This window comes from Cucurbita moschata, unplaced genomic scaffold, assembly GCF_002738365.1.
Source record: "Cucurbita moschata cultivar Rifu unplaced genomic scaffold, Cmos_1.0 Cmo_Scf00058, whole genome shotgun sequence".
Taxonomy (NCBI): Eukaryota; Viridiplantae; Streptophyta; class Magnoliopsida; order Cucurbitales; family Cucurbitaceae; genus Cucurbita; species Cucurbita moschata.
In genome coordinates this window covers 381,961-397,108 of record NW_019268574.1, presented here as the reverse complement: position 1 = coordinate 397,108, position 15,148 = coordinate 381,961, and positions in this window count along the sequence as shown.

Genomic DNA, 15,148 nt, shown 5'->3' with positions numbered 1-15,148 from the left:
AATTTATGCAAACTAGGCATACCGGCACAACGGGGCGATGACCTCCATCAAGCACCCAGAGCACGAAATTCGTGCTCAATGGGGTGAATTCGTCCATCAAGAACCCAGAACACGGAATATAGCAACACTCATGTAATCCACCCAATCCAATCATATCACATGCTCTGACAAATAATTTACATGTAGATCTAATCTGAAGTAAAACTACTAGCATGCATGAAATCCAAGCGAATCCTACAAGTATTTCTTCCTAAATACCGGGTGGGACTTACCTGGTTGACGCGTGCCCTTTTTCTAGCGTTTCTTTGTCCGTGAGGTGTCCAAAAATACTGATTTTTTTAAATTAGGTCCCTATTCACGTAAAAACAATATTAGAACTGGAACCGGGACAAAAATCGGGAAAACAGAAGCAACCGGGCCAAATTGGCCGTCCCATGCGCCTGGTAAGGCGCCAGTCGCAGGCTGCACGCGCGCCCGCCTCCACGTAGTTGCGGGTCGGCCGGTCCGGTCGGCTCGGCTCGCGTCGCGATTCGGCCCGGCTTGCTGGCGACACATGTCGACGCCTCACTGGAGCTGCGTTGCTCCAGACAATGGTCGACGAGTGTCCGGCGCCTGTCGCTGCCGTCCGCCGCTCGCCGGCCGACTTTTTTTTTTTTCTTCCTTCTTCTCTGCCCTCTCTGAAAACCAAACACAGCCCTCTTTTTTGATTTTCATATCTTTCGATCCGTTGATCAGATCGATATGATTCCTTTGGCAAAGTTTTAGATCGTGTTACGGGCTACGTCATCGTATTTTTTTTGTAATTTTTTACTTGAGTACCAGACGAGTTAATAACGTCAGAAGTTCGCTCACCGTTCTCGGACGACTCTCGGATCTCCGCCTTCGGGTTGAGGTTTCGGCCAACTTCTTCACATACCTTTACCGCTTTAATATCTGCGTGGGTATAAGTATATTTATCCTACCATTTGATTTTAATAGTTTTGAAGACCTGTTTTATTTGGTCTTCCGTCTCTTTTATTTGAAAAATCCAGGTTAAAATCTAGGGAATTTGAAAGTATATGCAAAAGCGCATGGTTAATGGGAATGGAGTTTTGAATATATTTTGAATAAAGTAGTGGAAGGATTCCTATATTGGTACGGGAAATATATCTTTGGCTGATCCAAAGATTTTCCACCATTTGATGAACCAAAATGGGTAATGAATTTTACGGGCATTCTGGCACAATGTGATAAACCATGAATGCTCATAATTCTGATGCCAAATGATATTGAACCATGCCATCTGATAGTCTCTGTATGAGTAACAGTGAGGAACAAACGGTTTTGAAAAAGTCTTTTCCGTGTACGGATCTTGATTCCAGTACGTCGGATTCTTGACTTTGAAATTTTTTAACTTTGAGTACGTGATTTTTGAAGGATCATCGCGACTTGGAATATGAGTAATTTTGATGTGTTTTTTATCGACCAAAATGAATTCATAAAACCTTCTGGTCTTATGAAGATCTTCCGGGATATTAAAGAATCCTGATGGATAGGCTTTCTTGACGACCTCGTTGATTTTTGGGTCGTCATATTCTGGTTCTACCAGAGCTTCTGGTATAGACACAGATTTTTGAAAATAGGTCCTGATTTCAGGAACTGGAGAAAATCGAACGAGAACAAACACGTCCGAGTAGGTTTAGGGGACAAAAGGTCCCTTTGAAGTGGAAGAGACAGTAGGTCTCGATGGAGTAACGGCAGATGGCCGTGTTGAAGAGGCAGAAGGAAGATGTGAACCAAGACATCAATCATACAATATGGTGTATTATGAAGGAAGAGGCAGATGGCCGTGCAAGTACATACTATCTGATATGAACCAAGACATCAATCATACAATATAAACTGCAAGGAAGATGTGAAGAAAATATTGTTCAAATTATAACAAAATGTGGCAATTCATGTCACCTTAAAGAAAAATAAAACTTCATTTATTCTTAGGTAGTTACAAAATTTGGATGGATGATAATTTAAACGTATGGTGTATTATGGATGATAACATTAATGTATTTAAGGTTACATGAAAGGAAAATCCAAAGAATCGTTTATTAAGACCCGAAACAATCAAATTGCTGGAGATTTAGGTAACGTTAAAATAACTTGTTAAATAAACACCGCTGCTTATGAATTTTTAATACTCTGCACATTATAACATGTTGAGATTATGTATGAAATTTGGTGGTCATTAGATAAGGTTAAGTAAGAAAACCAAGTAACGACGAAAAATGACCATAATGCCCCTAAGGAAAACTACCTACGGTTCAATCTCTAAATGACCTCCAAATATTATAAAATGTTGCATGAATTCTTATCTCAGAAGTTTATATAAGGTAGTGAAGTCTGGGAGCCATTGGAAAATATTAGGTAGCGAAACCAAGATATGGAGAAAACCATTCATCACTATCGAGCTTTACCTCCTAGGATGACTAAGGAGGTATCCTTTAAATAAGGGATTCCCCACATGTACCCTCCGTCCCTCACAAGATTCTACATACAAAAGATCACATTGGGCAATTCCTAAGGAGAACTCTTAAGTTCCAAGCTTGACCCCGATTTTAAGAGTTTATTTGCACATTAGATGAGTATGTACTCTTAGTATGTTAAATCTAGGGTTTGTTACACGGATGTGATTCTATAATAAGTAAAATATTTTTTATATTTAATTTCTAACAAAAATCTAAATAATTACAAAATAAATCAAGATAAAAGAAAAAGTAGACGTAAGATATAACATAGAGTAATAACAAACATTCCACGGACATCTCTCTAAGAACCTCCAACTTCTATCCATCTAGTAATTAATTTCTTATTCTAATTAGATCATTATGAATCTATTCCAAAAAATGTTAGGATATAAAATTATTAGATGGGATATTTTTTCTGAGTCAAAGTTTTATTACTTTTCATATATACTATTCGTTAACAATATTATTTTGATTTATGACGATGACAATAAAAAATAAGAAACAAATAAAAAAATATTGAAATCAACATGACTCATCAAGTATAAAGTATATATTGTCGGCTGATAATCGATTAAAATGTTGTTTTAATCCATCGCCAAACATATTGTTAAACTGAAAGAATTTGACATTTCTCTTATACATAAATTCATATATTATCTTTAAATTCTTAAATGTTTGTTTGACCATTGTTGCCATGACTCGATGGCGACGGAGGAATACTACAGCTTAAAGAAGTTACAAATATATCAGTTGTCGGTAGCAATGAAGAAGGAGCGAACTGGGTCGACAACTGTAACAGTAGAGCTTAGTCACGGCTGTACAAAATTGTTCAAGATCAAAATTCAGATCAAAATTGAAATCTTACGAAGGAAATATGAGAATATTTGTGGAGTTAAAATTTCCAAAAGAATTTTAGAATATGGAATCTACTCTTCCCATGGCTATATATATTATATATAAAAGAGAGAGGAATCGTTTTTTAATGAAATTACAGTCATACCCTTTTAATTTTTAAATAAATTATTTGGCTGTTGGCTCAATTCGACACAAAATCTCATGCTTTTGAATCATTATATCTCTTACTCCAAATTACCTGTCTTTCCAAAGTATAGTAATCTATTCTATTATAAAAATCGTAATCACCTATACCAAGTATTCTTTCAAATCTGGAGTATGATGCTACCAATAATTGCGGTAATTCACATGCGATACATATGCCTTTCTCCTATCAATCGTTGATGAAAAATAAAAAAATAATAGAGATCCCGTTTGGAATAAGATTAGAGAGATCTTGTTTGGAATAAGATTTAGTTATGTTATTTGTTCTCTCTTTCACCCGAAAGGAAGAGATTTATTGATGTATTGGCCATTCTAATAACTTAGAGAATCTCTTTCAATTCAACCCTATTGGATGTCTTAAATACGACATTTAGTTTGTTTGACCACTGTCGCCATGGCTCGGTGCTTAGTTTGTTTGACCACTGCCATCATGGCTCGAGCGAAGGAACACTTCGGCTTAAAGCAGTTATAAATGTATCAGTTGTAGTGGCTATAATGAAGAATGAGCTAAGTCGACGACCCTTTGCTAGCGACGATTTAAAATTGTCGGAGAACAAAATTAAAACCTTACAAAATTACAATCCTAGCTTATTTATGAAGTTTGAAATTAAATAGAAAAAGAATGGTAGAATATGGAATCCGCTCTTCCAATTGCTATACATTTAATAGATAAATGACTTTGAAATTAAATTACACCCCTACCATTGTAGTATTAAGAGTGCTCTCGATTATTGGATTCGGGCTACATAGCGAATATTGGGTAAAATATGAATCCGACTGGTTAAATGAAAGAGAACAAGGAATAGAATAATAATCAATATTCGTAATGCACACATTATTATTGTTATATTATACTCAAAGGATCGTTCTTCACCTAATTAAAAGAATGGTTTTAATATGGATGGAATAAATGTAGAACCTAATTTTGAGTGATTGATCCTGCTATACTTTTTTCTTTTTATTCAAGATTTTATAGGAATGTATCCACGACATAAAATCTAATTAATTGGAATCAAATTTAAATAAATTGGACTAAAATTGATACCATTTTTATTAGAGTATTAATGAAATTGATGATAATATAGCACCAAAATGGTTAAAACTTTCCCTATTTGAGAAATAACAAAACTAAGATGTTGACTTAAAAGTCAAGGAAGCCTTACAAGGATGAATAGAGTTCAACAATATAATGATTATATTTTTTCTAATAGCAATAAAATTTATAGCAACCAATAAAACTGAACAATAATTTCAAACTCGACTTACTCCACTCCTCGAGCGCCTCTAACTACTCCACTCCTCGAGCGCCTCTAACTACTCCACTCCTCGAGCGCCTCTAACTACTCCACTCCTCGAGCGCCTCTAACTACTCCACTCCTCGAGCGCCTCTAACTACTCCACTCCTCGAGGAGTGGAGTAGGTCGAGGCGCTCGAGGAGTGGAGTAGGTCGAGGCGCTCGAGGAGTGGAGTAGGTCGAGGCGCTCGAGGAGTGGAGTAGGTCGAGGCGCTCGAGGAGTGGAGTAGGTCGAGGCGCTCGAGGAGTGGAGTAGGTCGAGGCGCTCGAGGAGTGGAGTAGGTCGAGGCGCTCGAGGAGTGGAGTAGGTCGAGGCGCTCGAGGAGTGGANAGCTAGAGGCGCTACTCCACTCCCCAAGCGCCTCGACCTACTCCACTCCCCAAGCGCCTCGACCTACTCCACTCCCCAAGCGCCTCGACCTACTCCACTCCCCAAACGCCTCGACCTACTCCACTCCCCAAACGCCTCGACCTACTCCACTCCCCAAACGCTTTGACCTACTCCTCAAACGCCTCTTGGGAATTTGAATAAATCTTTCCCACTCCACTCCCTTCCTACTCCACTCCTCAAACGGCTCTTGGGAATTTGAATAAACCTTTCCTACTCCACTCCCCAAACGCCTCTCTCCACTCCCCAAACGCCTCTTGGGAATTTGAATAAACCTTTCCAACTCCACTCCCCAAACGCCTCTTGGGAATTTGAATAAACCTTTCCTACTCCACTCCCCAAACGCCTCTTGGGAATTTGAATAAACCTTTCCTACTCCACTCCCCAAACGCCTCTTGGGAATTTGAATAAACCTTTCCTACTCCACTCCCCAAACGCCTCTTGGGAATTTGAATAAACCTTTCCTACTCCACTCCCCAAACGCCTCTTGGGAATTTGAATAAACCTTTCCTACTCCACTCCCCAAACGCCTCTTGGGAATTTGAATAAACCTTTTTGACTCCAAACGCCTCTTGGGAATTTGAATAAATCTTTCTTGACTCTTTCCTCGGATCAGAGCCCAACCGCTACACCGCTCTTTTTACGAGTTCAAGAGCAAACTCAATCCTTTCCACGGCTCAGGATCAAATTGGTACACAGCTCTTTTTACGAGTTCAAGAGCAAACTCAATCCTTTCTACGGCTCAGGATCAAACCGATACAATTGTCTGAAATTTTTTAGAAACACACCCAACTCTATGAAGTAGTAGATTTATAATTTTCTCACAATACAATAAACATCTCTGTCAACAATAAGATAAAAAAGAAATAAAATTGGAAGCTTTGGAGAGAGCAACCATGTAGGCTTTAAAAATGATTTAGATCGAGGAATCTATGGAAGTTGTATTGTATTCTATTGTGTGTGAGTTAGAATAGGAAGAGGTAATGAGTTTAAATAGTGATCAAATGGTAAAAATAGAAATTGATAGGAACCACTCAAATGAACGTGCACCACCAAAAATAGTATTTATTTATTTTTAAATTTATCGTGAAAAAATATTGACCAAATGTTTCATTTATATATATATATATAAAATGTTAAAGAAACAGAGTGAGTAACAAACTAATTGAAAAGTTTTATAAATCTAATAGAAATCATTATAATTGTAATTCAAATAATTTTCTTTTTAATTTAAAAGTAATTGGTATGTCAATTTTGCAGCTGGTTCATGATGTCAATTTTGTCATCACATCATCACGTCAAGCATTTTGTTTTGAATTCGATTGGTCCATGATATCAATTTTGTCGCCACATCATCACGTCGGGTATCTTGTTTTGACTACATTTCTTTGTTTTATCTCTAATTTGAGTGAACCAAAAAAGACGTTGAAATCGTTATTCCCAAACCTTACACTGTGGACAAAATAATGAGAATTGTTAATAATTAAAGGTAGGTTTGTTATCGTCTAAGCATCAATTAATTAATTAATTTGAGATTAAGGGCCAAAAAGCCAACAATCTCCCCTTCTTTTTTGATGACGACAAACCATTTCAAGAAAAATAGTACAAAATCCATAAAACCATAAAATTTAAAATAATGCATGTCCAAATAATAATATTGATGCATCATGATAGACATTCTAATATATCATCATAAATTTGAAATTCATTCAAATCCATATTCTCCTGCTATATTAATGCTTCAATGAATTATGAAACATCACACCAACTAAGTGATTCATTAATTATAAAATAACAACTAAGTGATTCATTAATTATAAAATAACCAAACATATTTTTCCTAATTTTCTCCCCTTTCTAATCATAAAAAAAGAATAATAAAAAATAATAAAAGAATGACATGCTCCCAGTAAGAACATGCCTTTAAATAAGATTATAAAATTCAAGATATATCACACTGAGTAATACTAAACTCAAATCCAAGATATATCACATCGAATAATACTAAGCTCAAGCCTATTTTTGCAAAAAATTTCTTCATTTAACGGCTTGATAAAAATATCTGCTAATTGATTATTAGAGTTTACAAAATCAAGAATAATATGTCCATTTTGCATATGCTCTCTAATAGAATGATGACAAGAAAATATAGGCACACTATCAAATTTTAATCCAAAATCACTAAGAGTTTGTTTTATCTAAAGAATTTGAGCACAACAACTAGCAACCAAAATATATTTCGCTTCCGTAGTAGATAAGGCAACCAAATTTTGTTTTTTACTAAACCAAGAATCTAATGAACTACCAAGAAATTGACAAGTTCCACTACTTTTACGATCAAGTAAACTTCCCGCAAAATCCGCATCATAATATCCTACCAATTTAAACTCAACATTTCTAGGATACCACAATCCTAAATTAATAGTCCCAAGCAAATATTTAAATATTCTTTTAACGGCATGTAAATGAGATTCCTTAGGACAAGATGGAAACCTAGCACAAAGACATTCATTAAACAAAAAATCAGGTCTACTAGTAGTCAAGTAAAGTAAAGATCCAATCCTACTTCGATAAGATTTTATGTCTACACATTTACCTTTTTTTCATCCTTGTCAAGCTTGGTAGATATGCTCATTGGAGTTTTTGCAATCTTACCTTCATTGAACTTGAACCTTATGAGTAAATTCTTGGTGTACTTCTCTTGATTTAGGAAGATACATCTTTTCGTTGTTTGATTTGAAGTCCAAGAAAGAAACTTGAGCTCTCCCATCATACTCATCTCAAACTCATTATGCATACATTTAAAAAATTCTTCACATAAAGAAGGATTAGTAGAACCAAATATAATATCATCCACATATATTTGCACTAATAGCATATCTTTTTCTTTAATTTTAATAAAGAGGGTAGTATCGAGCTTACCCATTTTGAAATCATTTTCAATAAGAAAATTACTAAGTTTATCGTACCAAGCTCTGGAGCTTGTTTTAAGTCATAAAGAGCTTTTTTTCAACTTATAGACATGATGTGAAAAATCAAAATTTTCAAATCGAGGAGGTTGTTTTACATAAACTTCCTCCATAATATAACCATATTTAAGAATGCACTTTTCACATCCATTTGATATAATATAAAATTTTTGTACGAAGCAAATGCAAGTAACATTCTAATAGCTTCTAATCTAGCAACGGGTGCAAAAGTTTCTTCATAGTCTATACCTTCCTCCAGACAATAACCTTGAGCTAATAGTCTAGCTTTATTTCTAATGATATTCCCATTTTCATCAATTTTATTTCTAAAAATCTATTTGGTTCCAATAATGGAAATATTAGAAGGTTTAGGGACTAATTCTCAAACTTTGTTCCTTTCAAATTGATTTAGTTCTTCTTGCATGCCTAAAATCCAAAATTCATCATTTTCGGCATCCTTAAGACTTTTTGGTCCAATTTGAGAAACAAAAGCAAGATTATTAAATAAATTAACAGGGGAACGAGTTTTCACACCTTATTCGGGATCACCAATAATCAAGTCCTTGGGATGAATGAGGCATACCTCCATACTTTTGGCACTGATGAAGAACCTTCTTACTTCTTTTCATTTAAGCTCGCTTCTTCTCACTTGAAAGAGTTTCTTTTTCTTTGTTACTGACCGATAAATCTCCAAAAAAAAAAATTTCTAAATCATCACTACAAATAGACTCATTAGAAATATCATTACAAGATTCATCAAATACCACATGCATAGATTCTTTACTGAAAACTCTATAAGCTTTACTAGTAGATGAATAACCAAAAAAAATACCAATATCCATCTTAAAATCAAATTTCCCCAACTTTTCTTTGTTGTTCAAAATAAAACATTTGCAACCAAAAACTTTGAAATACCAAAATTTGGATTTTTATTATGCCAAAGTTCATAAGGAGTTTTATCTAAACAGGGTCTAATTAAAACTCTATTTGAAACATAACAGTGATAATATTATGACATAAACAGGTGCCACAGAGTACGTATCAGTCATACAACACACAGGTTATCCAGGCATTTAACAACAAACCCACTTACCAGTTGACCTAAGCGAGAGTGTATTGTCACTTGCATAGTAAAATGGCTCATCGATGAGCAATTCAACCTTTTTCTCAAATATATTATGGGTGGTCAAGCATGATTTCCTCTTTTCATCAACTTTTATATCATAAATAGAGATACCGTTGGAATAAGAAAATGCTGCAAATACTTGGCACCCTTTTCCCGAATTGTCAAGAACAATAATAATATGGGTGTTTGTTTCACAAGAAAAGTAATCATAAATGTTAAGAAAACACTATCATCTGCAATCATGGGTGATCTTGCTACATTATTCATTATCGTTAACATTGCAAGCCTCCATTCTCTAAATCCATAAACTGCAATTCTTTCTTGAGGCAATATGAGTTGTAATTTTCACTAAGCTATAGGTAACGTTAAGAGTGGTTAAAGTGTTAATGATAGTTAACCATTCATTATAAGGCATTACGGCTTACCATATTTGTCATTTTATTAAAGGAAAATATATTGTATTCATTTATTATTCCCTCTTTTTATTGTTATTTCCATATTATTTGTAATTTACCATATTTCTGTATTCTGTAAATGATTATAAATAAGAGAACTCTCACCACCATTTAGGTGTGGTGGATTCAGCAAACATTTACATGGTATCAGAGCCCTTTCGATTTAACAACCCTAATCATTTCTTCTTTATGGCTTCCGAATCCTTTTATCATCTTCTTTCTTTCAATACTCTAATCCATATGATCACCATCGAACCATCTTCCTCCAATTATCTTCTTTGGAAAAGCCAACTTCTTCCTCTCCTTGAGAGTCAAGACATGTTGGGCTATGTTGATGGAACTATGATTCCACCACCGCTTTGAACCAGAAACCTCCTCAACACTCAACCCCAAATATTTGGCGTGGAGAGCAGCCGATCAACAACTTCTCTGTCTCCTGCTCTCCTCTCTCACTGAGGAAGCCATAGTTGTTGTCGTTTGTCTCTCTACTATACGTGATGTTTGGCTTGCGTTGGAAACTACGTTCAACCATCATTCGAAAGCTCGTGAATTGAGACTCAATGATGATTTGTAGTTGATGAAACGTGGCACCAAACCTATTGCTGAGTATGCCCGTGCCTTCAAAAAAATTTGTGACCAACTTCATGTTATTGGCAGACCCATCGAGGACATTGATAAAGTGCACTGATTCCTTCGTGGACTCGGCACCGAATTTTCAGCTTTTTCTATTGCATAGATGGCTCTCACCAATATCCCCTGTTTTGCAGATTTAGTCTCTAAAGCTGAAAGTTTTGAGTTGTTCCTGCGTTCCCTTGAGTCTTCCGACTCTACTCTTATAGCATTCACAGCCACTAATCGTGGTCGCACCCATGGAAGCCACCCTGCTTCCTTTAGCAACCAACGAGGTCGTTCTTATCATCACAAAAACAACTCTTCTAATCGAGGATGAACCCACTAAGGTCAGGTTGGTCGGTCAGGGTGGTCGACCACCTCACTGCCAAATATGCCTCAAAGAGGGCCATTATGCTGATTGCTGCAACCAACGATATGTTCGACCTGATTCTTCTCATGCTCACCTTGTTGAAGCCTTTAACACATCATGTTTTATTGCTGGACCCGATGCTACTGATTGGTTTTTGGACACTGGGGTTTCGACCCATTGACTGCCGACCCATATATTTTGGATCAGTCTAAAAATTACACGGGTAAGGACTCTGTGATCGTAGGAAACGGTGCATCCCTACCCATTACCCACACCGGTACTCTTTCTCTTGTTCCATAAGTAAATTAACATTTGATTTTCCTCTCTCCCTTACATGTACTAATAATCTTATTATTATCCAGAATCGTCAAACAGGAAGGGTGGTGGCAACCAGTAAAAGAGATGGAGGGCTATATGTGCTGGAGTGCGGCAACTCTGCTTTTATTTCAGTCCTTAAAAAAAAATACTCTGCTTTTATTTCAGTCCTTAAAAAAAAATCTTTACGTTCTTCATATGATTTATGGCATGCTCGTCTGGGTCATGTGAATCATTATGTTATTTCTTTTTTAAATAGAAAAGGTCATCTTTCTCTTAAGTCTTTATTGCCTTCTCCATCATTATGTAATACTTGTCAGCTTGCGAAATGTCATCGATTGCCTTATTCCCGCAATGAACGTAGGTCGTCTCATGTGTTAGATCTTATTCATTTTGATCTTTGGAGTCCTTCTCCCGTCAAATCAAATTCGGTTTTCTTTATTATGTTATTTTTATTGATGATTATTCTCGATTCACTTGGCTTTACCCTTTAAAATTTAAATCTGATTTCTTTGATATTTTTCTTCAATTTCAAAATTTGTGGAAAATCAATATTCTTCTCGTATCAAGGTATTTCAAAGTGATGGAGGTACCGAATTTACTAGCACTTGTTTCAAAACTCATTTACGTAATTCTGGCATCCACCATCAACTCTCTTATCCATATACACCTGTTCAAGATGGTCGTGCTGAGAGAAAACATCGTCATGTGACTGAGACTGGCTTGACCCTTATCTTTCTCCTCATTTTTGGGTTGACGCCTTCAGCACTGCAGCTTATATTATCAACCGGTTGCCTACTCCACTTCTTGGAGTTAAGTCACACTTTGAATTCCTTTATGGCTACACTCTACATTATGACAATTTTCAACCCTTTTGTTGTCGTGCTTATCCTTATTTGCGTGATTATATGCCTAACAAGCTTTCTCCCCGCAGCATTCCTTGTATTTTTTCTGGGTTATAGTCCTGCTCATAAAGGGTTATGCTGTCTTGATTCCGCCACCACTAAGCTATATATCACCCGCCATGCTCAATTTTTTCCTGTTATCCCTAGCTCCCAAGCTCAACCTCTTTCCTCTATTCCTATTCCAAAATTTTTGGAACCACATCTTTAACATATTGATTCATCCCCCCCCCCTACCACTTCATCATCGTACATTCCTCGATTCAGTTCATCCCTGTGTGATATTTAATCTGACCTTGTGGATGAGTCTGTGCAGGTTGATACTTCTCTTGTAGGTTCCACTTTTCCACCCTCGACTTCTAATTCGACCTCTATTGAACCCACTGTTGATTCCTCTTCTTTGGGCACTCATCCTATGATCACACGAGCTAAAGCTGGTATATTCAAGACTCGTCATCCAGCAAACCTTGGTATTTTGGGCTCATCTAGACTTCTTTCTGCTCTTCTTGCATCCACTGAGCCAAAAGGATTCAAATCTACGGCTAAGAATCCTGCTTGGGTGGCTGCCATGGATGAAGAAATTCGAGCGTTACAACAAAATGATACTTAGACTTTGGTTCCTCACCCTGCCAACACAAACATCGTGGGCTCTAAATTGGTGTTTCGTATTAAATATTTGCCTGATGGATCTGTCAAGCATTTCAAGGCTTGTCTTGTTGCCAAAGGTTATACTCAGGTTCCTGGTCTTGACTACACTGACACTTTCAGTCCAGTTGCCAAAGCTACCACTGTCCGTGTTGTGCTTTCTATTGCAGTCACAAATAAATGGCCTCTTCGACAACTTGATGTCAAGAATGCTTTTCTCAATAGAACTCTTATTGAACATGTTCATATGGAACAACCTCCTGAATATATTGATCCTCGATTTCCCACTCATGTTTGTCTATTAAAGAAAGCCCTCTATGGCTTAAAGCAAGCTCCTCGTGCCTGGTTTCAGCGTTTGAGCTCATTTCTTCTCACACTTGGGTTTTCTTGCAGTCGCGCTGACACGTCCTTTTTTGTCTTTCATCAGCAATCTAACCTTATATATTTTCTTCTTTATGTTGATGACATTATTGTTACCGGCAAAAACTCATCTCTTATTGACAGCTTTACTCGCAAACTTCATTCTGAGTTTGCTACCAAAGATTTGGGTTCTCTCAGTTACTTTCTTGGTCTTGAAGCTTCACCCACTCCTGATGGTCTCTTTATTAGTCCATTAAAATATGCTCGAGATATTCTTACTCGTGCTCAGTTGCTCGATAACAAATCAGTCCACATTCCCATGGTTGTTTCTCAATATCTGACTGCTGATGGTTCTCCTTTTTCTGATCCTACTCTCTATAGATCTCTTGTTGGCGGACTTCAGTACTTGACTATTATGCATCCAGATATTACCCATGCTGTCAATTCTGTCAGTCAATTCTTGCATGCCCCTATTGCAGATCACTTTCTTGTTGTCAAACGTATTCTTCGTTATGTCAAAGGAACACTCCACTTTGGTCTTACCTTTCGTCCATCCACTATTCCTAGTACGCTAGTCACTTATTTGGATGCTGACTGGGCTGGTTGTCCCGATACTCGTCGTTCTACATCCGGCTATTCTATTTATCTTGGTAACAATCTCGTTTCTTGGAGTGCCAAAAAGCAACCTACTGTCTCACGCTCCAGTTGTGAATCTGAGTATCGTGCTCTTGCCACAACTGCTGTTGAACTTCTTTGGGTTACGCATATTTTACACGACCTCAAGGTCCCTATTTCACAGCAGCCTTTACTCTTATATGACAACAAAAGTGCTATTTTTTTTAGCTCTAATCCCGTTTCTCACAAGCGAGCCAAACATGTTGAACTAGATTATCATTTCATTCGAGAACTTGTTATCGCTGGCAAACTTTGCACACAATATGTACCCTCTCATCTCCAAGTTGCTGACATCTTCACAAAAAGTATTTCTCGACCTCTCTTTGAATTTTTTAGATCCAAGCTTCACGCTCGTTCAAATCCGACGCTCAGTTTGCAAGGGGTGTTAAGGATAGTTGACCATATTTGCCCTTTTATTAAAGGCAAATATATTGTATTCGTTTATTATTCTTTCATTTTATTGTTATTTCCATATTATTTGTAATTTACCATATTTCTGTATTTTATAAATGATTATAAATAAGAGAACTCTCGTCACCATTTAGGTGTGGTGGATTCAACAAACATTTACATAAAGGATATGTCCAAACAACTTTTCCGTTAATTCGAAGGGTACCAAGAAGTTTAATAGTTTTGAGGTTATGTCACAAAATTCCTTCTAGGTTTACCTAATATAGCGAAAGGTCACACCGCCATTCAAATAGTGGTGGTTGGTTGCACTCACAAGCTTACACAAGTTACTTCTAGGGGTGTACATTCAACCCGACAACCCGACAATCCGGACCAACCCAACCCGGGTTGGGTTGGGTTGGATTAGTAGTTCGGGTAGGGTTGAGTTCATTTTTCTGAACCCGAACTGAATTAGTTCGGTTTCGGGTTCATGGGCAAAACCTTCGAGTTGACCCGAGCCAAATAAAAATATATAAAATGTATTAAGAATCTTTTCGTATTAATGGGTTTGCTAGAGTGGTAATGAGGCCAGTCCAAAGAATGCTTTTGTTTATATTATTGTGTTATTTTATTATTTTTAATTTCTTTTTTTAGTTTCTTATATACATATATACATATACATACATATATATCTATATATCTATATCTATATATATATATATATATATATATATATATATATATATCCTTTTATTATTTTGTTTATTATTTTTTTTTGTTTTGTCAGAGCCGGTAAGCATGGTAACTGTATCTAAGGCCGGAGCCGGCGCTCCGCGTTCGAGATAGATTCCGCTCTAACGTACGCCCCACCTCACTAGAAAGAAGAAGGAGACCTAAACTAATATAGACGTAGAAAGGGACAGATAGTGCTTGGGAAAAATGGGGGGGATGACCGCGTTTGAAGGAGAAAGAACCAACCGAGCTGTGAGACCGACAGGTGAAGGAGAAAGAAAAGAGACCTTGTTCAATCAATCAGTCCAGGAGAGAAGCTAAGCTGCTTTACCGAGCCTATATATATATATATATA